General features: G+C 61.0%; 1 long non-coding RNA gene across 1 annotated transcript in view; it reads left to right on the forward strand.

The window, feature by feature from the left end:
• Positions 1–20029, forward strand: part of LOC125963352 (uncharacterized) — a 68168-nt gene extending 48139 nt beyond the window's left edge. Inside the window, exons 2-3 of the long non-coding RNA XR_007475191.1 lie at positions 5573–5651; positions 19919–20029. This is a non-coding gene — a long non-coding RNA (uncharacterized LOC125963352). The remainder of the gene's footprint in view (positions 1–5572; positions 5652–19918) is intronic.
• Positions 20030–23785: the final 3756 nt, after the last annotated feature.

The raw sequence follows: 23785 nt of genomic DNA on the forward strand, positions 1-23785 counted from the left end.
GATTAGGGGACGGGTGAGGGTCAGGCTTCGGGGAGGGGTTAGGGTTAGGGTTCGGGCTAGGGTTAGGGTTAGGGTACGGGAACGGTTTAGGGTCCAGGTGAGGGTACGACAACGCTTTAGGGGGAGCGTACGTGTGAGGGCGCGGTTGAGAGTCAGCGTACGGGTTAGGATTAGGGGACGGGTGAGGGTCAGGCTTCGGGGAAGGGTTAGGGTTAGGGTTAGGGTTCGGGCTAGGGTTAGGGTTAGGGGACGGGGACGGTTTAGGGTCCAGGTGAGGGTACGACAACGCTTTAGGGGGAGCGTACGTGTGAGGGCGCGGGTGAGTGTCAGCGTACGGGTTAGGATTAGGGGACTGGTGAGGGTCAGGCTTCGGGGAAGGGTTAGGGTTAGGGTTCGGGCTAGGGTTAGGGTTAGGGGACGGGGACGGTTTAGGGTCCAGGTGAGGGTACGACAACGCTTTAGGGGGAGCGTACGTGTGAGGGCGCGGGTGAGTGTCAGCGTACGGGTTAGGATTAGGGGACGGGTGAGGGTCAGGCTTCGGGGAAGGGTTAGGGTTAGGTTTCGGGCTAGGGTTAGGGTTAGGGGACGGGGACGGTTTAGGGTCCAGGTGAGGGTACGACAACGCTTTAGGGGGAGCCTACGTGTGAGGGCGCGGGTGAGTGTCAGCGTACGGGTTAGGATTAGGGGACGGGTGAGGGTCAGGCTTCGGGGAAGGGTTAGGGTTAGGGTTCGGGCTAGGGTTAGGGGTAGGGTACGGGGACGGTTTAGGGTCCAGGTGAGGGTACGACAACGCTTTAGGGGGAGCGTACATGTGAGGGCGTGGGTGAGTGTCAGCGTACGGGTTAGGATTAGGAGACGGGTGAGGGTCAGGCTTCGGGGAAGGGTTAGGGTTAGGGTTCGGGCTAGGGTTAGGGTTAGGGGACAGGGACGGTTTAGGGTCCAGGTGAGGGTACGACAACGCTTTAGGGGGAGCGTACGTGTGAGGGCGCGGGTGAGTGTCAGCGTACGGGTTAGGATTAGGGGACGGGTGAGGGTCAGGCTTCGGGGAGGGGTTAGGGTTAGGGTTCGGGCTAGGGTTAGGGTTAGGGGACGGGGACGGTTTAGGGTCCAGGTGAGGGTACGACAACGCTTTAGGGGGATCGTACGTGTGAGGGCGCGGGTGAGTGTCAGCGTACGGGTTAGGATTAGGGGACGGGTGAGGGTCAGGCTTCGGGGAAGGGTTAGGGTTAGGGTTCGGGCTAGGGTTAGGGTTAGGGGACGGGGACGGTTTAGGGTCCAGGTGAGGGTACGACAACGCTTTAGGGGGAGCGTACGTGTGAGGGTGCGGGTGAGTGTCAGCGTACGGGTTAGGATTAGGGGACGGGTGAGGGTCAGGCTTCGGGGAAGGGTTAGGGTTAGGTTTCGGGCTAGGGTTAGGGTTAGGGGACGGGGACGGTTTAGGATCCAGGTGAGGGTACGACAACGCTTTAGGGGGAGCCTACGTGTGAGGGCGCGGGTGAGTGTCAGCGTACGGGTTAGGATTAGGGGACAGGTGAGGGTCAGGCTTCGGGGAAGGGTTAGGGTTAGGGTTCGGGCTAGGGTTAGGGTTAGGGGACGGGGACGGTTTAGGGTCCAGGTGAGGGTACGAAAATGCTTTAGGGGGAGCATACGTGTGAGGGCGCGGGTTAGTGTCAGCGTACGGGTTAGGATTAGGGGACGGGTGAGGGTCAGGCTTCGCGGAAGGGTTAGGGTTAGGGTTCGGGCTAGGGTTAGGGGTAGGGGACGGGGACGGTTTAGGGTCCAGGTGAGGGTACGACAACGCTTTAGGGGGAGCGTACATGTGAGGGCGTGGTGAGTGTCAGCGTACGGGTTAGGATTAGGAGACGGGTGAGGGTCAGGCTTCGGGGAAGGGTTAGGGTTAGGGTTCGGGCTAGGGTTAGGGTTAGGGGACGGGGACGGTTTAGGGTCCAGGTGAGGGTACGACAACGCTTTAGGGGGAGCGTACGTGTGAGGGCGCGGGTGAGTGTCAGCGTACGGGTTAGGATTAGGGGACGGGTGAGGGTCAGGCTTCGGGGAGGGGTTAGGGTTAGGGTTCGGGCTAGGGTTAGGGTTAGGGTACGGGGACGGTTTAGGGTCCAGGTGAGGGTACGACAACGCTTTAGGGGGAGCGTACGTGTGAGGGCGCGGGTGAGAGTCAGCGTACGGGTTAGGATTAGGGGACGGGTGAGGGTCAGGCTTCGGGGAAGGGTTAGGGTTAGGGTTCGGGCTAGGGTTAGGGTTAGGGGACTGGGACGGTTTAGGGTCCAGGTGAGGGTACGACAACGCTTTAGGGGGAGCGTACGTGTGAGGGCGCGGGTGAGTGTCAGCGTACGGGTTAGGATTAGGGGACGGGTGAGGGTCAGGCTTCGGGGAAGGGTTAGGGTTAGGGTTCGGGCTAGGGTTAGGGTTAGGGGACGGGGACGGTTTAGGGTCCAGGTGAGGGTACGACAACGCTTTAGGGGGAGCGTACGTGTGAGGGCGCGGGTGAGTGTCAGTGTACGGGTTAGGATTAGGGGACGGGTGAGGGTCAGGCTTCGGGGAAGGTTTAGGGTTAGGGTTCGGGCTAGGGTTAGGGTTAGGGGACGGGGACGGTTTAGGGTCCAGGTGAGGGTACGACAACGCTTTAGGGGGAGCGTACATGTGAGGGCGCGGGTGAGTGTCAGCGTACGGGTTAGGATTAGGGGACGGGTGAGGGTCAGGCTTCGGGGAAGGGTTAGGGTTAGGGTTCGGGCTAGGGTTAGGGTTAGGGGACGGGGACGGTTTAGGGTCCAGGTAAGTGTACGACAACGCTTTAGGGGGAGCGTACGTGTGAGGGCACGGGTGAGTGTCAGCGTACGGGTTAGGATTATGGGACGGGTGAGGGTCAGGCTTCGGGGAAGGGTTAGGGTTAGGGTTCGGGCTAGGGTTAGGGTTAGGGGACGGGGACGGTTTAGGGTCCAGGTGAGGGTACGACAACGCTTTAGGGGGAGCGTACGTGTGAGGGCGCGGGTGAGTGTCAGCGTACGGGTTAGGATTAGGGGACGGGTGAGGGTCAGGCTTCGGGGAAGGGTTAGGGTTAGGTTTCGGGCTAGGGTTAGGGTTAGGGGACGGGGTCGGTTTAGGGTCCAGGTGAGGGTACGACAACGCTTTAGGGGGAGCGTACGTGTGAGGGCGCGGGTGAGTGTCAGCGTACGGGTTAGGATTAGGGGACGGGTGAGGGTCAGGCTTCGGGGAAGGGTTAGGGTTAGGGTTCGGGCTAGGGTTAGGGTTAGGGGACGGGGACGGTTTAGGGTCCAGGTGAGGGTACGACAACGCTTTAGGGGGAGCGTACGTGTGAGGGCGCGGGTGAGTGTCAGCGTACGGGTTAGGATTAGGGGACGGCTGAGGGTCAGGCTTCGGGGAGGGGTTAGGGTTAGGGTTCGGGCTAGGGTTAGGGTTAGGGTACGGGAACGGTTTAGGGTCCAGGTGAGGGTACGACAACGCTTTAGGGGGAGCGTACGTGTGAGGGCGCGGTTGAGAGTCAGCGTACGGGTTAGGATTAGGGGACGGGTGAGGGTCAGGCTTCGGGGAAGGGTTAGGGTTAGGGTTAGGGTTCGGGCTAGGGTTAGGGTTAGGGGACGGGGACGGTTTAGGGTCCAGGTGAGGGTACGACAACGCTTTAGGGGGAGCGTACGTGTGAGGGCGCGGGTGAGTGTCAGCGTACGGGTTAGGATTAGGGGACTGGTGAGGGTCAGGCTTCGGGGAAGGGTTAGGGTTAGGGTTCGGGCTAGGGTTAGGGTTAGGGGACGGGGACGGTTTAGGGTCCAGGTGAGGGTACGACAACGCTTTAGGGGGAGCGTACGTGTGAGGGCGCGGGTGAGTGTCAGCGTACGGGTTAGGATTAGGGGACGGGTGAGGGTCAGGCTTCGGGGAAGGGTTAGGGTTAGGTTTCGGGCTAGGGTTAGGGTTAGGGGACGGGGACGGTTTAGGGTCCAGGTGAGGGTACGACAACGCTTTAGGGGGAGCCTACGTGTGAGGGCGCGGGTGAGTGTCAGCGTACGGGTTAGGATTAGGGGACGGGTGAGGGTCAGGCTTCGGGGAAGGGTTAGGGTTAGGGTTCGGGCTAGGGTTAGGGGTAGGGTACGGGGACGGTTTAGGGTCCAGGTGAGGGTACGACAACGCTTTAGGGGGAGCGTACATGTGAGGGCGTGGGTGAGTGTCAGCGTACGGGTTAGGATTAGGAGACGGGTGAGGGTCAGGCTTCGGGGAAGGGTTAGGGTTAGGGTTCGGGCTAGGGTTAGGGTTAGGGGACAGGGACGGTTTAGGGTCCAGGTGAGGGTACGACAACGCTTTAGGGGGAGCGTACGTGTGAGGGCGCGGGTGAGTGTCAGCGTACGGGTTAGGATTAGGGGACGGGTGAGGGTCAGGCTTCGGGGAGGGGTTAGGGTTAGGGTTCGGGCTAGGGTTAGGGTTAGGGGACGGGGACGGTTTAGGGTCCAGGTGAGGGTACGACAACGCTTTAGGGGGATCGTACGTGTGAGGGCGCGGGTGAGTGTCAGCGTACGGGTTAGGATTAGGGGACGGGTGAGGGTCAGGCTTCGGGGAAGGGTTAGGGTTAGGGTTCGGGCTAGGGTTAGGGTTAGGGGACGGGGACGGTTTAGGGTCCAGGTGAGGGTACGACAACGCTTTAGGGGGAGCGTACGTGTGAGGGTGCGGGTGAGTGTCAGCGTACGGGTTAGGATTAGGGGACGGGTGAGGGTCAGGCTTCGGGGAAGGGTTAGGGTTAGGTTTCGGGCTAGGGTTAGGGTTAGGGGACGGGGACGGTTTAGGATCCAGGTGAGGGTACGACAACGCTTTAGGGGGAGCCTACGTGTGAGGGCGCGGGTGAGTGTCAGCGTACGGGTTAGGATTAGGGGACAGGTGAGGGTCAGGCTTCGGGGAAGGGTTAGGGTTAGGGTTCGGGCTAGGGTTAGGGTTAGGGGACGGGGACGGTTTAGGGTCCAGGTGAGGGTACGAAAATGCTTTAGGGGGAGCATACGTGTGAGGGCGCGGGTTAGTGTCAGCGTACGGGTTAGGATTAGGGGACGGGTGAGGGTCAGGCTTCGCGGAAGGGTTAGGGTTAGGGTTCGGGCTAGGGTTAGGGGTAGGGGACGGGGACGGTTTAGGGTCCAGGTGAGGGTACGACAACGCTTTAGGGGGAGCGTACATGTGAGGGCGTGGTGAGTGTCAGCGTACGGGTTAGGATTAGGAGACGGGTGAGGGTCAGGCTTCGGGGAAGGGTTAGGGTTAGGGTTCGGGCTAGGGTTAGGGTTAGGGGACGGGGACGGTTTAGGGTCCAGGTGAGGGTACGACAACGCTTTAGGGGGAGCGTACGTGTGAGGGCGCGGGTGAGTGTCAGCGTACGGGTTAGGATTAGGGGACGGGTGAGGGTCAGGCTTCGGGGAGGGGTTAGGGTTAGGGTTCGGGCTAGGGTTAGGGTTAGGGTACGGGGACGGTTTAGGGTCCAGGTGAGGGTACGACAACGCTTTAGGGGGAGCGTACGTGTGAGGGCGCGGGTGAGAGTCAGCGTACGGGTTAGGATTAGGGGACGGGTGAGGGTCAGGCTTCGGGGAAGGGTTAGGGTTAGGGTTCGGGCTAGGGTTAGGGTTAGGGGACTGGGACGGTTTAGGGTCCAGGTGAGGGTACGACAACGCTTTAGGGGGAGCGTACGTGTGAGGGCGCGGGTGAGTGTCAGCGTACGGGTTAGGATTAGGGGACGGGTGAGGGTCAGGCTTCGGGGAAGGGTTAGGGTTAGGGTTCGGGCTAGGGTTAGGGTTAGGGGACGGGGACGGTTTAGGGTCCAGGTGAGGGTACGACAACGCTTTAGGGGGAGCGTACGTGTGAGGGCGCGGGTGAGTGTCAGTGTACGGGTTAGGATTAGGGGACGGGTGAGGGTCAGGCTTCGGGGAAGGTTTAGGGTTAGGGTTCGGGCTAGGGTTAGGGTTAGGGGACGGGGACGGTTTAGGGTCCAGGTGAGGGTACGACAACGCTTTAGGGGGAGCGTACATGTGAGGGCGCGGGTGAGTGTCAGCGTACGGGTTAGGATTAGGGGACGGGTGAGGGTCAGGCTTCGGGGAAGGGTTAGGGTTAGGGTTCGGGCTAGGGTTAGGGTTAGGGGACGGGGACGGTTTAGGGTCCAGGTAAGTGTACGACATCGCTTTAGGGGGAGCGTACGTGTGAGGGCACGGGTGAGTGTCAGCGTACGGGTTAGGATTATGGGACGGGTGAGGGTCAGGCTTCGGGGAAGGGTTAGGGTTAGGGTTCGGGCTAGGGTTAGGGTTAGGGGACGGGGACGGTTTAGGGTCCAGGTGAGGGTACGACAACGCTTTAGGGGGAGCGTACGTGTGAGGGCGCGGGTGAGTGTCAGCGTACGGGTTAGGATTAGGGGACGGGTGAGGGTCAGGCTTCGGGGAAGGGTTAGGGTTAGGTTTCGGGCTAGGGTTAGGGTTAGGGGACGGGGTCGGTTTAGGGTCCAGGTGAGGGTACGACAACGCTTTAGGGGGAGCGTACGTGTGAGGGCGCGGGTGAGTGTCAGCGTACGGGTTAGGATTAGGGGACGGGTGAGGGTCAGGCTTCGGGGAAGGGTTAGGGTTAGGGTTCGGGCTAGGGTTAGGGTTAGGGGACGGGGACGGTTTAGGGTCCAGGTGAGGGTACGACAACGCTTTAGGGGGAGCGTACGTGTGAGGGCGCGGGTGAGTGTCAGCGTACGGGTTAGGATTAGGGGACGGCTGAGGGTCAGGCTTCGGGGAAGGGTTAGGGTTAGGGTTCGGGCTAGGGTTAGGGTTAGGGGACGGGGACGGTTTACGGTCAGGGTGAGGGTACGACAACGCTTTAGGGGGAGCGTACGTGTGAGGGCGCGGATGAATGTCAGCGTACGGGTTAGGATTAGGGGAAGGGTGAGGGTCAGGCTTCGGGGAAGGGTTAGGGTTAGGGTTCGGGCTAGGGTTAGGGTTAGGGGACGGGGACGGTTTAGGGTCCAGGTGAGGGTACGACAACGCTTTAGGGGGAGCGTACGTTTGAGGGCGTGGGTGAGTGTCAGCGTACGGGTTAGGATTAGGGGACGGGTGAGGGTCAGGCTTCGGGGAAGGGTTAGGGTTAGGGTTCGGGCTAGGGTTAGGATTAGGGGACGGGGACGGTTTAGGGTCCAGGTGAGGGTACGACAACGATTTAGGAGGAGCGTACGTGTGAGGGCACGGGTGAGTGTCAGCGTACGGGTTAGGATTAGGGGACGGGTGAGGGTCAGGCTTCGGGGAAGGGTTAGGGTTAGGGTTCGGGCTAGGGTTAGGGTTAGGGGACGGGGACGGTTTAGGGTCCAGGTGAGGGTACGACAACGCTTTAGGGGGAGCGTACGTGTGAGGGCGCGGGTGAGTGTCAGCGTACGTGTTAGGATTAGGGGACGGGTGAGGGTCAGGCTTCGGGGAAGTGTTAGGGTTAGGGTTCGGGCTAGGGTTAGGCTTAGGGGACGGGGACGGTTTAGGGTCCAGGTGAGGGTACGACAACGTTTTAGGGGGAGCGTACGTGTGAGGGCGCGGGTGAGTGTCAGCGTACGGGTTAAGATTAGGGGACGGGTGAGGGTCAGGCTTCGGGGAAGGGTTAGGGTTAGGGTTCGGGCTAGGGTTAGGCTTAGGGGACGGGGACGGTTTAGGGTCCAGGTGAGGGTACGACAACGCTTTAGGGGGAGCGTACGTGTGAGGGCGCGGGTGAGTGTCAGCGTACGGGTTAGGATTAGGGGACAGGTGAGGGTCAGGCTTCGGGGAAGGGTTAGGGTTAGGGTTCGGGCTAGGGTTAGGCTTAGGGGACGGGGACGGTTTAGGGTCCAGGTGAGGGTACGACAACGCTTTAGGGGGAGCGTACGTGTGAGGGCGCGGGTGAGTATCAGCGTACGGGTTAGGATTAGGGGACGGGTGAGGGTCAGGCTTCGGGGAAGGGTTAGGGTTAGGGTTCGGGCTAGGGTTAGGGTTAGGGGACGGGGACGGTTTAGGGTCCAGGTGAGGGTACGACAACGCTTTAGGGGGAGCGTACGTGTGAGGGCGCGGGTGAGTGTCAGCGTACGGGTTAGGATTAGGGGACGGGTGAGGGTCAGGCTTCGGGGAAGGTTTAGGGTTAGGGTTCGGGCTAGGGTTAGGGTTAGGGGATGGGGACGGTTTAGGGTCCAGGTGAGGGTACGACAACGCTTTAGGGGGAGCGTACGTGTGAGGGCGCGGGTGAGTGTCAGCGTACGGGTTAGGATTAGGGGACGGGTGAGGGTCAGGCTTCGGGGAAGGGTTAGGGTTAGGGTTCGGGCTAGGGTTAGGGTTAGGGGACGGGGACGGTTTAGGGTCCAGGTGAGGGTACGACAACGCTTTAGGGGGAGCGTACATGTGAGGGCGCGGGTGAGTGTCAGCGTACGGGTTAGGATTAGGGGACGGGTGAGGTTCAGGCTTCGGGGAAGGGTTAGGGTTAGGGTTCGGGCTAGGGTTAGGGTTAGGGGACGGGGACGGTTTAGGGTCCAGGTGAGGGTACGACAACGCTTTAGGGGGAGCGTACGTGTGAGGGCGCGGGTGAGTGTCAGCGTACGGGTTAGGATTAGGGGACGGGTGAGGGTCAGGCTTCGGGGAAGGGTTAGGGTTAGGGTTCGGGCTAGGGTTAGGGTTAGGGGACGGGGACGGTTTAGGGTCCAGGTGAGGGTACGACAACGCTTTAGGGGGAGCGTACGTGTGAGGGCACGGGTGAGTGTCAGCGTACGGGTTAGGATTAGGGGACGGGTGAGGGTCAGGCTTCGGGGAAGGTTTAGGGTTAGGGTTCGGGCTAGGGTTAGGGTTAGGGGACGGGGACGGTTTAGGGTCCAGGTGAGGGTACGACAACGCTTTAGGGGGAGTATACGTGTGAGGGCGCGGGTGAGTGTCAGCGTACGGGTTAGGATTAGGGGAAGGGTGAGGGTCAGACTTCAGGGAAGGGTTAGGGTTAGGGTTCGGGCTAGGGTTAGGGTTAGGGGACGGGGACGGTTTAGGGTCCAGGTGAGGGTACGACAACGCTTTAGGGGGAGCGTACGTGTGAGGGCGCGGGTGAGTGTCAGCGTACGGGTTAGGATTAGGGGACGGGTGAGGGTCAGGCTTCGGGGAAGGGTTAGGGTTAGGGTTCGGGCTAGGGTTAGGGTTAGGGGACGGGGACGGTTTAGGGTCCAGGTGAGGGTACGACAACGCTTTAGGGGGAGCGTACGTGTGAGGGCGCTGGTGAGTGTCAGCGTACGGGTTAGGATTAGGGGACGGGTGAGGGTCAGGCTTCGGGGAAGGGTTAGGGTTAGGGTTCGGGCTAGGGTTAGGGTTAGGGGACGGGGACGGTTTAGGGTCCAGGTGAGGGTACGACAACGCTTTAGGGGGAGCGTACTTGTGAGGGCGCGGGTGAGTGTCAGCGTACGGGTTAGGATTAGGGGACGGGTGAGGGTCAGGCTTCGGGGAAGGGTTAGGGTTAGGGTTCGGGCTAGGGTTAGGGTTAGGGGACGGGGACGGTTTAGGGTCCAGGTGAGGGTACGACAACGCTTTAGGGGGAGCGTACGTGTGAGGGCGCTGGTGAGTGTCAGCGTACGGGTTAGGATTAGGGGACGGGTGAGGGTCAGGCTTCGGGGAAGGGTTAGGGTTAGGGTTCGGGCTAGGGTTAGGGTTAGGGGACGGGGACGGTTTAGGGTCCAGGTGAGGGTACGACAACGCTTTAGGGGGAGCGTACGTGTGAGGGCGCGGGTGAGTGTCAGCGTACGGGTTAGGATTAGGGGACGGGTGAGGGTCAGGCTTCGGGGAAGGGTTAGGGTTAGGGTTCGGGCTAGGGTTAGGGTTAGGGGACGGGGACGGTTTAGGGTCCAGGTGAGGGTACGACAACGCTTTAGGGGGAGCGTACGTGTGAGGGCGCGGGTGAGTGTCAGCGTACGGGTTAGGATTAGGGGACGGGTGCGGGTCAGGCTTCGGGGAAGGGTTAGGGTTAGGGTTCGGGCTAGGGTTAGGGTTAGGGGACGGGGACGGTTTAGGGTCCAGGTGAGGGTACGACAACGCTTTAGGGGGAGCCTACGTGTGAGGGCGCGGGTGAGTGTCAGCGTACGGGTTAGGATTAGGGGACGGGTGAGGGTCAGGCTTCGGGGAAGGTTTAGGGTTAGGGTTCGGGCTAGGGTTAGGGTTAGGGGACGGGGACGGTTTAGGGTCCAGGTGAGGGTACGACAACGCTTTAGGGGGAGCGTACGTGTGAAGGCGCGGGTGAGTGTCAGCGTACGGGTTAGGGTTAGGGGACGGCTGACGGTCAGGCTTCGGGGAAGGGTTAGGGTTAGGGTTCGGGCTAGGGTTAGGGTTAGGGGACGGGGACGGTTTAGGGTCCAGGTGAGGGTACGACAACGCTTTAGGGGGAGCGTACGTGTGAGGGCGCGGGTGAGTGTCAGCGTACGGGTTAGGTTTAGGGGACGGGTGAGGGTCAGGCTTCGGGGAAGTGTTAGGGTTAGGGTTCGGGCTAGGGTTAGGGTTAGGGGACGGGGACGGTTTAGGGTCCAGGTGAGGGTACGACAACGCTTTAGGGGGAGCGTACGTGTGAGGGCGCGGGTGAGTGTCAGCGTACGGGTTAGGATTAGGGGACGGGTGAGGGTCAGGCTTCGGGGAAGGTTTAGGGTTAGGGTTCGGGTTAGGGTTAGGGTTAGGGGCCGGGGACGGTTTAGGGTCCAGGTGAGGGTATGACAACGCTTTAGGGGGAGCGTACGTGTGAGGGCGCGGGTGAGTGTCAGCGTACGGGTTAGGATTAGGGGACGGGTGAGGGTCAGGCTTCGGGGAAGGGTTAGGGTTAGGGTTCGGGCTAGGGTTAGGGTTAGGGGACGGCGACAGTTTAGGGTCCAGGTGAAGGTACGACAACGCTTTAGGGGGAGAGTACGTGTGAGGGCGTGGGTGAGTGTCAGCGTACGGGTTAGGATTATGGGAAGGGTGAGGGTCAGGCTTCGGGGAAGGGTTAGGGTTAGGGTTCGGGCTAGGGTTAGGGTTAGGGGCGGGGACGGTTTAGGGTCCAGATGAGGGTACGACAACGCTTTAGGTGGAGCGTACGTGTGAGGGCGCGGGTGAGTGTCAGCGTACGGGTTAGGATTAGGGGACGGGTGAGGGTCAGGCTTCGGGGAAGGGTAAGGGTTAGGGTTCGGGCTAGGGTTAGGGTTAGGGGACGGGGACGGTTTAGGGTCCAGGTGAGGGTACGACAACGCTTTAGGGGGAGCGTACGTGTGAGGGCGCGGGTGAGTGTCAGCGTACGGGTTAGGATTAGGGGACGGGTGAGGGTCAGGCTTCGGGGAAGTGTTAGGGTTAGGGTTCGGGCTAGGGTTAGGGTTAGGGGATGGGGACGGTTTAGGGTCCAGGTGAGGGTACGACAACGCTTTAGGGGGAGCGTACGTGTGAGGGCGCGGGTGAGTGTCAGCGTACGGGTTAGGATTAGGGGACGGGTGAGGGTCAGGCTTCGGGGAAGGGTTAGGGTTCGGTTTCGGGCTAGGGTTAGGGTTAGGGGACGGGGACGGTTTAGGGTCCAGGTGAGGGTACGACAACGCTTTAGGGGGAGCGTACGTGTGAGGGCGCGGGTGAGTGTCAGCGTACGGGTTAGGATTATGGGACGGGTGAGGGTCAGGCTTCGGGGAAGGGTTAGGGTTAGGGTTCGGGCTAGGGTTAGGGTTAGGGGCGGGGACGGTTTAGGGTCCAGATGAGGGTACGACAACGCTTTAGGGGGAGCGTACGTGTGAGGGCGCGGGTGAGTGTCAGCGTACGGGTTAGGATTAGGGGACGGGTGAGGGTCAGGCTTCGGGGAAGTGTTAGGGTTAGGGTTCGGGCTAGGGTTAGGGTTAGGGGACGGGGACGGTTTAGGGTCCAGGTGAGTGTACGACAACGCTTTAGGGGGAGCGTACGTGTGAGGGCGCGGGTGAGTGTCAGCGTACGGGTTAGGATTAGGGGACGGCTGAGGGTCAGACTTCGGGGAAGGGTTAGGGTTAGGGTTCGGGCTAGGGTTAGGGTTAGGGGACGGGGACGGTTTAGGGTCCAGGTGATGGTAAGATGCTTTAGGGGGAGCGTACGTGTGAGGGCGCGGGTGAGTGTCTGCGTACGGGTTAGGATTAGGGGACGGGTGAGGGTCAGGCTTCGGGGAAGTGTTAGGGTTAGGGTTCGGGGTAGGGTTAGGGTTAGGGGACGAAGACGGTTTAGGGTCCAGGTGAGGGTACGACAATGCTTTAGGGGGAGCGTACGTGTGAGGGCGCGGGTGAGTGTCAGCGTACGGGTTAGGATTAGGGGACGGGTGAGGGTCAGGCTTCGGGGAAGGGTTAGGGTTAGGGTTCGGGCTAGGGTTAGGGTTAGGGGACGGGGACGGTTTAGGGTCCAGGTGAGGGTACGACAACGCTTTGGGGGGAGCGTACGTGTGAGGGCGCGGGTGAGTGTCAGCGTACGGGTTAGGATTAGGGGACGGGTGAGCGTCAGGCTTCGGGGAAGGGTTAGGGTTAGGGTTCGGGCTAGGGTTAGGGTTAGGGGACGGGGACGGTTTAGGGTCCAGGTGAGGGTACGACAACGCTTTAGGGGGAGCGTATGTTTGAGGGCGCGGGTGAGTGTCAGCGTACGGGTTAGGATTAGGGGACGGGTGAGGGTCAGGCTTCGGGGAAGTGTTAGGGTTAGGGTTCGGGCTAGGGTTACGCTTAGGGGACGGGGACGGTTTAGGGTACAGGTGAGGGAACAACAACGCTTTAGGGGGAGCGTACGTGTGAGGGCGTGGGTGAGTGTCAGCGTACGGGTTAGGATTAGGGGACGGGTGAGGGTCAGGCTTCGGGGAAGGGTTAGGGTTAGGGTTCGGGCTACGGTTAGGGTTAGGGGACGGGGACGGTTTAGGGTCCAGGTGAGGGTACGACAACGCTTTGGTAAGGCGTACGTGTGAGGGCGCGGGTGAGTGTCAGTGTACGGGTTAGGATTAGGGGACGGCTGAGGGTCAGGCTTCGGGGAAGGGTTAGGGTTAGGGTTCGGGCTACGGTTAGGGTTAGGGGACGGGGACGGTTTAGGGTCCAGGTGAGGGTACGACAACGCTTTAGGGGGAGCGTACGTGTGAGGGCGTGGGTGAGTGTCAGCGTACGGGTTAGGATTATGGGACGGGTGAGTGTTAGGCTTCTGGGAAGGGTTAGGGTTAGGGTTCGGGCTAGGGTTAGGGTTAGGGGACGGGAACGGTTTAGGGTCCAGGTGAGGGTACGACAACGCTTTAGGGGGAGAGTACGTGTGAGGGCGCGGGTGAGTGTCAGTGTACGGGTTAGGATTAGGGGACGGGTGAGGGTCAGGCTTCGGGGAAGGGTTAGGGTTAGGGTTCGGGCTAGGGTTAGGGTTAGGGGACGGGGACGGTTTAGGATCCAGGTGAGGGTACGACAACGCTTTAGGGGGAGCATACTTGTGAGGGCGTGGGTGAGTGTCAGCGTACGGGTTAGGATTAGGGGACGGGTGAGGGTCAGGCTTCGGGGAAGGGTTAGGGTTAGGGTTCGGGCTAGGGTTAAGGTTAGGGGACGGGGACGGTTTAGGGTCCAGGTGAGGGTACTGCAATGCTTTAGGGGGAGCGTACGTGTGAGGGCGCGGGTGAGTGTCAGCGTACGGGTTAGGATTAGGGGACGGGTGAGGGTCAGGCTTCGGGGAAGGGTTAGGGTTAGGGTTCGGGCTAGGGTTAGGGTTAGGGGACGGGGACGGTTTAGGGTCCAGGTGAGGGTACGACAACGCTTTAGGGGGGGCGTACGTGTGAGGGCGCGGGTGAGTGTCAGCGTACGGGTTAGGATTAAGGGACGGGTGAGGGTCAGGTTTCGGGGAAGGGTTAGGGTTAGGGTTTGGGCTAGAGTTAGGGTTAGGGGACGGGGACGGTTTAGGGTCCAGGTGAGGGTACGACAACGCTTTAGGGGGAGCGTATGTGTGAGGGCGCGGGTGAGTGTCAGCGTACGTGTTAGGATTAGGGGACGGGTGAGGGTCAGGCTTCGGGGAAGTGTTAGGGTTAGGGTTCGGGCTAGGGTTACGCTTAGGGGACGGGGACGGTTTAGGGTACAGGTGAGGGTACGACAACGCTTTAGGGGGAGCGTACGTGTGAGGGCGTGGGTGAGTGTCAGCGTACGGGTTAGGATTAGGGGACGGGTGAGGGTCAGGCTTCGGGGAAGGGTTAGGGTTAGGGTTCGGGCTAGGGTTAGGGTTAGGGGACGGCGACAGTTTAGGGTCCAGGTGAAGGTACGACAACGCTTTAGGGGGAGAGTACGTGTGAGGGCGCGGGTGAGTGTCAGCGTACGGGTTAGGATTAGGGGACGGGTGAGGGTCAGGCTTCGGGGAAGTGTTAGGTTTAGGGTTCGGGCTAGGGTTAGGGTTAGGGGACGGGGACGGTTTAGGGTCCAGGTGAGGGTACGACAACGCTTTGGTGGGGCGTACGTGTGAGGGCGCGGGTGAGTGTCAGCGTACGGGTTAGGATTAGGGGACGGGTGAGGGTCAGGCTTCGAGGAAGTGTTAGGGTTAGGGTTCGGGCTAGGGTTAGGGTTAGGGGACGGGGACGGTTTAGGGTCCAGGTGAGGGTACGACAACGCTTTAGGGGGAGTGTACGTGTGAGGGCGCGGGTGAGTGTCAGCGTACGGGTTAGGATTAGGGGACTGGTGAGGGTCAGGCTTCGGGGAAGGGTTAGGGTTAGGGTTCGGGCTAGGGTTAGGGTTAGGGGACGGGGACGGTTTAGGGTCCAGGTGAGGGTACGACAACGCTTTAGGGGGAGCGTACGTGTGAGGGCGCGGGTGAGTGTCAGCGTACGGGTTAGGATTAGGGGACGGGTGAGGGTCAGGCTTCGGGGAAGGGTTAGGGTTAGGGTTCGGGCTAGGGTTAGGGTTAGGGGACGGGGACTGTTTAGGGTCCAGGTGAGGGTACGACAACGCTTTAGGGGGAGCGTACGTGTGAGGGTGCGGGTGAGTGTCAGCGTACGGGTTAGGATTAGGGGACGGGTGAGGGTCAGCCTTCGGGGAAGGGTTAGGGTTAGGGTTCGGGCTAGGGTTAGGGTTAGGGGACGGGGACGGTTTAGGGTCCAGGTGAGGGTACGACAACGCTTTAGGGGGGGGGTACGTGTGAGGGCGCGGGTGAGTGTCAGCGTACGGGTTAGGATTAGGGGACGGGTGAGGGTCAGGCTTCGGGGAAGGGTTAGGGTTCGGGCTAGGGTTAGGGTTAGGGGACGGGGACGGTTTAGGGTCCAGGTGAGGGTACGACAACGCTTTAGGGGGAGCGTACGTGTGAGGGTGCGGGTGAGTGTCAGCGTACGGGTTAGGATTAGGGGACGGGTGAGGGTCAGGCTTCGGGGAAGGGTTAGGGTTAGGGTTTGGGCTAGGGTTAGGGTTAGGGGACGGGGACGGTTTAGGGTCCAGGTGAGGGTACGACAACGCTTTAGGGGGAGCGTACGTGTGAGGGCGCGGGTGAATGTCAGCGTACGGGTTAGGATTAGGGGACTGGTGAGGGTCAGGCTTCGGGGAAGGGTTAGGGTTAGGGTTCGGGCTAGGGTTAGGGTTAGGGGACGGGGACGGTTTAGGGTCCAGGTGAGGGTACGACAACGCTTTAGGGGGAGCGTACGTGTGAGGGCGCGGGTGAGTGTCAGCGTACGGGTTAGGATTAGGGGACGGGTGAGGGTCAGGCTTCGGGGAAGGGTTAGGGTTAGGGTTTGGGCTAGGGTTAGGGTTAGGGGACGGGGATGGTTTAGGGTCCAGGTGAGGGTACGACAACGCTTTAGGGGGAGCGTACGTGTGAGGGCGCGGGTGAGTGTCAACGTACGGGTTAGGATTAGGGGACGGGTGAGGGTCAGGCTTCGGGGAAGGGTTAGGGTTAGGGTTCGGGCTAGGGTTAGGGTTAGGGGACGGGGACGGTTTAGGGTCCAGGTGAGGGTACGACAACGCTTTAGGGGGAGCGTACGTGTGAGGGCGTGGGTGAGTGTCAGCGTACGGGTTAGGATTAGGGTACGGGTGAGGGTGAGGCTTCGGGGAAGGGTTAGGGTTAGGGTTCGGGCTAGGGTTAGGGTTAGGGGACGGGGACGGTTTAGGGTCCAGGTGAGGGTACGACAACGCTTTAGGGGGAGCGTACGTGTGAGGGCGCGGGTGAGTGTCAGCGTACGGGTTAGGATTAGGGGACGGGTGAGGGTCAGGCTTCGGGGAAGGGTTAGGGTTAGGGTTCGGGCTAGGGTTAGGGTTAGGGGACGGGGACGGTTTAGGGTCCAGGTGAGGGTACGACAACGCTTTAGGGGGAGCGTACGTGTGAGGGCGCGGGTGAGTGTCAGCGTACGGGTTAGGATTAGGGGACGGGTGAGGGTCAGGCTTCGGGGAAGGGTTAGGGTTCGGTTTCGGGCTAGGGTTAGAGTTAGGGGACGGGGACGGTTTAGGGTCCAGGTGAGGGTACGACAACACTTTAGGGGGAGCGTGCGTGTGAGGGCGCGGGTGAGTGTCAGCGTACGGGTTAGGATTAGGGGACGGCTGAGGGTCAGGCTTCGGGGAAGGGTTAGGGTTAGGGTTCGGGCTAGGGTTAGGGTTAGGGGACGGGGACGGTTTAGGGTCCAGGTGAGGGTACGACAACGCTTTAGGGGTAGCGTACGTGTGAGGGTGCGGGTGAGTGTCAGCGTACGGGTTAGGATTAGGGGACGGGTGAGGGTCAGGCTTCGGGGAAGGGTTAGGGTTAGGGTTCGGGCTAGGGTTAGGGTTAGGGGACGGGGACGGTTTAGGGTCCAGGTGAGGGTACGACAACGCTTTAGGGGGAGCGTACGTGTGAGGGCGCGGGTGAGTGTCAGCGTACGGGTTAGGATTAGGGGACGGGTGAGGGTCAGGCTTCGGGGAAGGTTTAGGGTTAGGGTTCGGGCTAGGGTTAGGGTTAGGGGACGGGGACGGTTTAGGGTCCAGGTGAGGGTACGACAACGCTTTAGGGGGAGCGTACGTGTGAGGGCGCGGGTGAGTGTCAGCGTACGGGTTAGGATTAGGGGACGGGTGAGGGTCAGGCTTCGGGGAAGGTTTAGGGTTAGGGTTCGGGCTAGGGATAGGGTTAGGGGACGGGGACGGTTTAGGGTCCAGGTGAGGGTACGACAACGCTTTAGGGGGAGCGTACGTGTGAGGGTGCGGGTGAGTGTCAGCGTACGGGTTAGGATTAGGGGACGGGTGAGGGTCAGGCTTCGGGGAAGGGTTAGGGTTAGGGTTTGGGCTAGGGTTAGGGTTAGGGGACGGGGACGGTTTAGGGTCCAGGTGAGGGTACGACAACGCTTTAGGGGGAGCGTACGTGTGAGGGCGCGGGTGAATGTCAGCGTACGGGTTAGGATTAGGGGACTGGTGAGGGTCAGGCTTCGGGGAAGGGTTAGGGTTAGGGTTCGGGCTAGGGTTAGGGTTAGGGGACGGGGACGGTTTAGGGTCCAGGTGAGGGTACGACAACGCTTTAGGGGGAGCGTACGTGTGAGGGCGCGGGTGAGTGTCAGCGTACGGGTTAGGATTAGGGGACGGGTGAGGGTCAGGCTTCGGGGAAGGGTTAGGGTTAGGGTTTGGGCTAGGGTTAGGGTTAGGGGACGGGGACGGTTTAGGGTCCAGGTGAGGGTACGACAACGCTTTAGGGGGAGCGTACGTGTGAGGGCGCGGGTGAGTGTCAACGTACGGGTTAGGATTAGGGGACGGGTGAGGGTCAGGCTTCGGGGAAGGGTTAGGGTTAGGGTTCGGGCTAGGGTTAGGGTTAGGGGACGGGGACGGTTTAGGGTCCAGGTGAGGGTACGACAACGCTTTAGGGGGAGCGTACGTGTGAGGGCGCGGGTGAGTGTCAGCGTACGGGTTAGGATTAGGGTACGGGTGAGGGTGAGGCTTCGGGGAAGGGTTAGGGTTAGGGTTCGGGCTAGGGTTAGGGTTAGGGGACGGGGACGGTTTAGGGTCCAGGTGAGGGTACGACAACGCTTTAGGGGGAGCGTACGTGTGAGGGCGCGGGTGAGTGTCAGCGTACGGGTTAGGATTAGGGGACGGGTGAGGGTCAGGCTTCGGGGAAGGGTTAGGGTTAGGGTTCGGGCTAGGGTTAGGGTTAGGGGACGGGGACGGTTTAGGGTCCAGGTGAGGGTACGACAACGCTTTAGGGGGAGCGTACGTGTGAGGGCGCGGGTGAGTGTCAGCGTACGGGTTAGGATTAGGGGACGGGTGAGGGTCAGGCTTCGGGGAAGGGTTAGGGTTCGGTTTCGGGCTAGGGTTAGAGTTAGGGGACGGGGACGGTTTAGGGTCCAGGTGAGGGTACGACAACACTTTAGGGGGAGCGTGCGTGTGAGGGCGCGGGTGAGTGTCAGCGTACGGGTTAGGATTAGGGGACGGCTGAGGGTCAGGCTTCGGGGAAGGGTTAGGGTTAGGGTTCGGGCTAGGGTTAGGGTTAGGGGACGGGGACGGTTTAGGGTCCAGGTGAGGGTACGACAACGCTTTAGGGGTAGCGTACGTGTGAGGGTGCGGGTGAGTGTCAGCGTACGGGTTAGGATTAGGGGACGGGTGAGGGTCAGGCTTCGGGGAAGGGTTAGGGTTAGGGTTCGGGCTAGGGTTAGGGTTAGGGGACGGGGACGGTTTAGGGTCCAGGTGAGGGTACGACAACGCTTTAGGGGGAGCGTACGTGTGAGGGCGCGGGTGAGTGTCAGCGTACGGGTTAGGATTAGGGGACGGGTGAGGGTCAGGCTTCGGGGAAGGTTTAGGGTTAGGGTTCGGGCTAGGGTTAGGCTTAGGGGACGGGGACGGTTTAGGGTCCAGGTGAGTGTATGACAACGCTTTAGGGGGAGCGTACGTGTGAGGGCGCGGGTGAGTGTCAGCGTACGGGTTAGGATTAGGGGACGGGTGAGGGTCAGGCTTCGGGGAAGGGTTAGGGTTAGGGTTCGGGCTAGGGTTAGGGTTAGGGGACGGGGACGGTTTAGGGTCCAGGTGAGGGTACGACAACGCTTTACGGGGAGCGTACGTGTGAGGGCGCGGGTGAGTGTCAGCGTACGGGTTAGGATTAGGGGACGGGTGAGGGTCAGGCTTCGGGGAAGGGTTAGGGTTAGGGTTCGGGCTAGGGTTAGGGTTAGGGGACGGGGACGGTTTAGGGTCCAGGTGAGGGTACGACAACGCTTTAGGGGGAGCGTACGTGTGAGGGCGCGGGTGAGTGTCAGCGTACGGGTTAGGATTAGGGGACGGGTGAGGGTCAGGCTTCGGGGAAGGGTTAGGGTTAGGTTTCGGGCTAGGGTTAGGTTTAGGGGACGGGGACGGTTTAGGGTCCAGGTGAGGGTACGATAACGCTTTAGGGGGAGCGAACGTGTGAGGGCGCGGGTGAGTGTCAGCGTACGGGTTAGGATTAGGGGACGGCTGAGGGTCAGGCTTCGGGGAAGGGTTAGGGTTAGGGTTCGGGCTAGGGTTAGGGTTAGGGGACGGGGACGGTTTAGGGTCCAGGTGAGGGTACGACAACGTTTTAGGGGTAGCGTACGTGTGAGGGCGTGGGTGAGTGTCAGCGTACGGGTTAGGATTAGGGGACGGGTGATGGTCAGGCTTCGGGGAAGGGTTAGAGTTAGGGTTCGGGCTAGGGTTAGGGTTAGGGGACGGGGACGGTTTAGGGTCCAGGTGAGGGTACGACAACGCTTTAGGGGGAGCGTACGTGTGAGGGCGCGGGTGAGTGTCAGCGTACGGGTTAGGATTATGGGACGGGTGAGGGTCAGGCTTCGGGGAAGGGTTAGGGTTAGGGTTCGGGCTAGGGTTAGGGTTAGGGGACGGGGACGGTTTAGGGTCCAGGTGAGGGTACGACAACGCTTTAGGGGGAGCGTACGTGTGAGGGCGCGGGTGAGTGTCAGCGTACGGGTTAGGATTAGGGGACGGGTGAGGGTCAGGCTTCGGGGAGGGGTTAGGGTTAGGGTTCGGGCTAGGGTTAGGGTTAGGGTACGGGGACGGTTTAGGGTCCAGGTGAGGGTACGGCAACGCTTTAGGGGGAGCGTACGTGTGAGGGCGCGGGTGAGTGTCAGCGTACGGGTTAGGATTAGGGGACGGCTGAGGGTCAGGCTTCGGGGAAGGGTTAGGGTTAGGGTTCGGGCTAGGGTTAGGGTTAGGGGACGGGGACGGTTTAGGGTCCATGTGAGGGTACGACAACGCTTTAGGGGGAGCGTACGTGTGAGGGCTCGGGTGAGTGTCAGCGTACGGGTTAGGATTAGGGGACGGGTGAGAGTCAGGCTTCGGGGAAGGGTTGGGGTTAGGGTTCGGGCTAGGGTTAGGGTTAGGGGACGGGGACGGTTTAGGGTCCAGGTGAGGGTACGACAACGCTTTAGGGGGAGCGTACGTGTGAGGGCGCGGGTGAGTGTCAGCATACGGGTTAGGATTAGGGGACGGGTGAGGGTCAGGCTTCGGGGAAGGGTTAGGGTTAGGGTTCGGGCTAGGGTTAGGGGTAGGGAACGGGGACGGTTTAGGGTCCAGGTGAGGGTACGACAACGCTTTAGGGGGAGCGTACGTGTGAGGGCGTGGGTGAGTGTCAGCGTACGGGTTAGGATTAGGAGAAGGGTGAGGGTCAGGCTTCGGGGAAGGGTTAGGGTTAGGGTTCGGGCTAGGGTTAGGGTTAGGGGACGGGGACGGTTTAGGGTCCAGGTGAGGGTACGACAACGCTTTAGGGGGAGCGTACGTGTGAGGGCGCGGGTGAGTGTCAGCGTACGGGTTAGGATTAGGGGACGGGTGAGGGTCAGGCTTCGGGGAGGGGTTAGGGTAGGGTTCGGGCTAGGGTTAGGGTTAGGGTACGGGAACGGTTTAGGGTCCAGGTGAGGGTACGACAACGCTTTAGGGGGAGCGTACGTGTGAGGGCGCGGTTGAGAGTCAGCGTACGGGTTAGGATTAGGGGACGGGTGAGGGTCAGGCTTCGGGGAAGGGTTAGGGTTAGGGTTAGGGTTCGGGCTAGGGTTAGGGTTAGGGGACGGGGACGGTTTAGGGTCCAGGTGAGGGTACGACAACGCTTTAGGGGGAGCGTACGTGTGAGGGCGCGGGTGAGTGTCAGCGTACGGGTTAGGATTAGGGGACTGGTGAGGGTCAGGCTTCGGGGAAGGGTTAGGGTTAGGGTTCGGGCTAGGGTTAGGGTTAGGGGACGGGGACGGTTTAGGGTCCAGGTGAGGGTACGACAACGCTTTAGGGGGAGCGTACGTGTGAGGGCGCGGGTGAGTGTCAGCGTACGGGTTAGGATTAGGGGACGGGTGAGGGTCAGGCTTCGGGGAGGGGTTAGGGTTAGGGTTCGGGCTAGGGTTAGGGTTAGGGTACGGGGACGGTTTAGGGTCCAGATGAGGGTACGACAACGCTTTAGGGGGAGCGTACGTGTGAGGGCGCGGGTGAGAGTCAGCGTACGGGTTAGGATTAGGGGACGGGTGAGGGTCAGGCTTCGGGGAAGGGCTAGGATTAGGGTTCGGGCTAGGGTTAGGGTTAGGGGACGGGGACGGTTTAGGGTCCAGGTGAGGGTACGACAACGCTTTAGGGGGAGCGTACGTGTGAGGGCGTGGGTGAGTGTCAGCGTACGGGTTAGGATTAGGGGACGGGTGAGGGTCAGGCTTCGGGGAAGGGCTAGGATTAGGGTTCGGGCTAGGGTTAGGGTTAGGGGACGGGGACGGTTTAGGGTCCAGGTGAGGGTACGACAACGCTTTAGGGGGAGCGTACGTGTGAGGGCGTGGGTGAGTGTCAGCGTACGGGTTAGGATTAGGGGACGGGTGAGGGTCAGGCTTCGGGGAAGGGTTAGGGTTAGGGTTCGGGCTAGGGTTAGGGTTAGGGGACGGGGACGGTTTAGGGTCCAGGTGAGGGTACGACAACGCTTTAGGGGGAGCGTTCGTGTGAGGGCGCGGGTGAGTGTCAGCGTACGGGTTAGGATTAGGGGACGGGTGAGGGTCAGGCTTCGGGGAAGGTTTAGGGTTAGGGTTCGGGCTAGGGTTAGGGTTAGGGGACGGGGACGGTTTAGGGTCCAGGTGAGGGTATGACAACGCTTTAGGGGGAGCGTACGTGTGAGGGCGCGGGTGAGTGTCAGTGTACGGGTTAGGATTAGGGGACGGGTGAGGGTCAGGCTTCGGGGAAGGGTTAGGGTTAGGGTTCGGGCTAGGGTTAGGGTTAGGGGACGGGGACGGTTTAGGGTCCAGGTAAGGGTACGACAACGCTTTAGGGGGAGCGTACGTGTGAGGGCACGGGTGAGTGTCAGCGTTCGGGTTAGGATTATGGGACGGGTGAGGGTCAGGCTTCGGGGAAGGGTTAGGGTTAGGGTTCGGGCTAGGGTTAGGGTTAGGGGACGGGGACGGTTTAGGGTCCAGGTGAGGGTACGACAACGCTTTAGGGGGATCGTACGTGTGAGGGCGCGGGTGAGTGTCAGCGTACGGGTTAGGATTAGGGGACGGGTGAGGGTCAGGCTTCGGGGAAGGGTTAGGGTTAGGGTTCGGGCTAGGGTTAGGGTTAGGGGACGGGGACGGTTTAGGGTCCAGGTGAGGGTACGACAACGCTTTAGGGGGAGCGTACGTGTGAGGGTGCGGGTGAGTGTCAGCGTACGGGTTAGGATTAGGGGACGGGTGAGGGTCAGGCTTCGGGGAAGGGTTAGGGTTAGGTTTCGGGCTAGGGTTAGGGTTAGGGGACGGGGACGGTTTAGGATCCAGGTGAGGGTACGACAACGCTTTAGGGGGAGCCTACGTGTGAGGGCGCGGGTGAGTGTCAGCGTACGGGTTAGGATTAGGGGACGGGTGAGGGTCAGGCTTCGGGGAAGGGTTAGGGTTAGGGTTCGGGCTAGGGTTAGGGTTAGGGGACGGGGACGGTTTAGGGTCCAGGTGAGGGTACGACAACGCTTTAGGGGGAGCGTACGTGTGAGGGCGCGGGTGAGTGTCAGCGTACGGGTTAGGATTAGGGGACGGGTGAGGGTCAGGCTTCGGGGAAGGTTTAGGGTTAGGGTTCGGGCTAGGGTTAGGGTTAGGGGACGGGGACGGTTTAGGGTCCAGGTGAGGGTACGACAACGCTTTAGGGGGAACGTACGTGTGAGGGCGCGGGTGAGTGTCAGTGTACGGGTTAGGATTAGGGGACGGGTGAGGGTCAGGCTTCGGGGAAGGGTTAGGGTTAGGGTTCGGGCTAGGGTTAGGGTTAGGGGACGGGGACGGTTTAGGGTCCAGGTAAGTGTACGACAACGCTTTAGGGGGAGCGTACGTGTGAGGGCACGGGTGAGTGTCAGCGTACGGGTTAGGATTATGGGACGGGTGAGGGTCAGGCTTCGGGGAAGGGTTAGGGTTAGGGTTCGGGCTAGGGTTAGGGTTAGGGGACGGGGACGGTTTAGGGTCCAGGTGAGGGTACGACAACGCTTTAGGGGGAGCGTACGTGTGAGGGCGCGGGTGAGTGTCAGCGTACGGGTTAGGATTAGGGGACGGGTGAGGGTCAGGCTTCGGGGAAGGGTTAGGGTTAGGTTTCGGGCTAGGGTTAGGGTTAGGGGACGGGGTCGGTTTAGGGTCCAGGTGAGGGTACGACAACGCTTTAGGGGGAGCGTACGTGTGAGGGCGCGGGTGAGTGTCAGCGTACGGGTTAGGATTAGGGGACGGGTGAGAGTCAGGCTTCGGGGAAGGGTTAGGGTTAGGGTTCGGGCTAGGGTTAGGGTTAGGGGACGGGGACGGTTTAGGGTCCAGGTGAGGGTACGACAACGCTTTAGGGGGAGCATACGTGTGAGGGCGCGGGTGAGTGTCAGCGTACGGGTTAGGATTAGGGGACGGCTGAGGGTCAGGCTTCGGGGAAGGGTTAGGGTTAGGGTTCGGGCTAGGGTTAGGGTTAGGGGACGGGGACGGTTTACGGTCA

This window comes from Orcinus orca, unplaced genomic scaffold (assembly GCF_937001465.1).
Source record: "Orcinus orca unplaced genomic scaffold, mOrcOrc1.1 scaffold_120, whole genome shotgun sequence".
Classification (NCBI taxonomy): Eukaryota; Metazoa; Chordata; class Mammalia; order Artiodactyla; family Delphinidae; genus Orcinus; species Orcinus orca.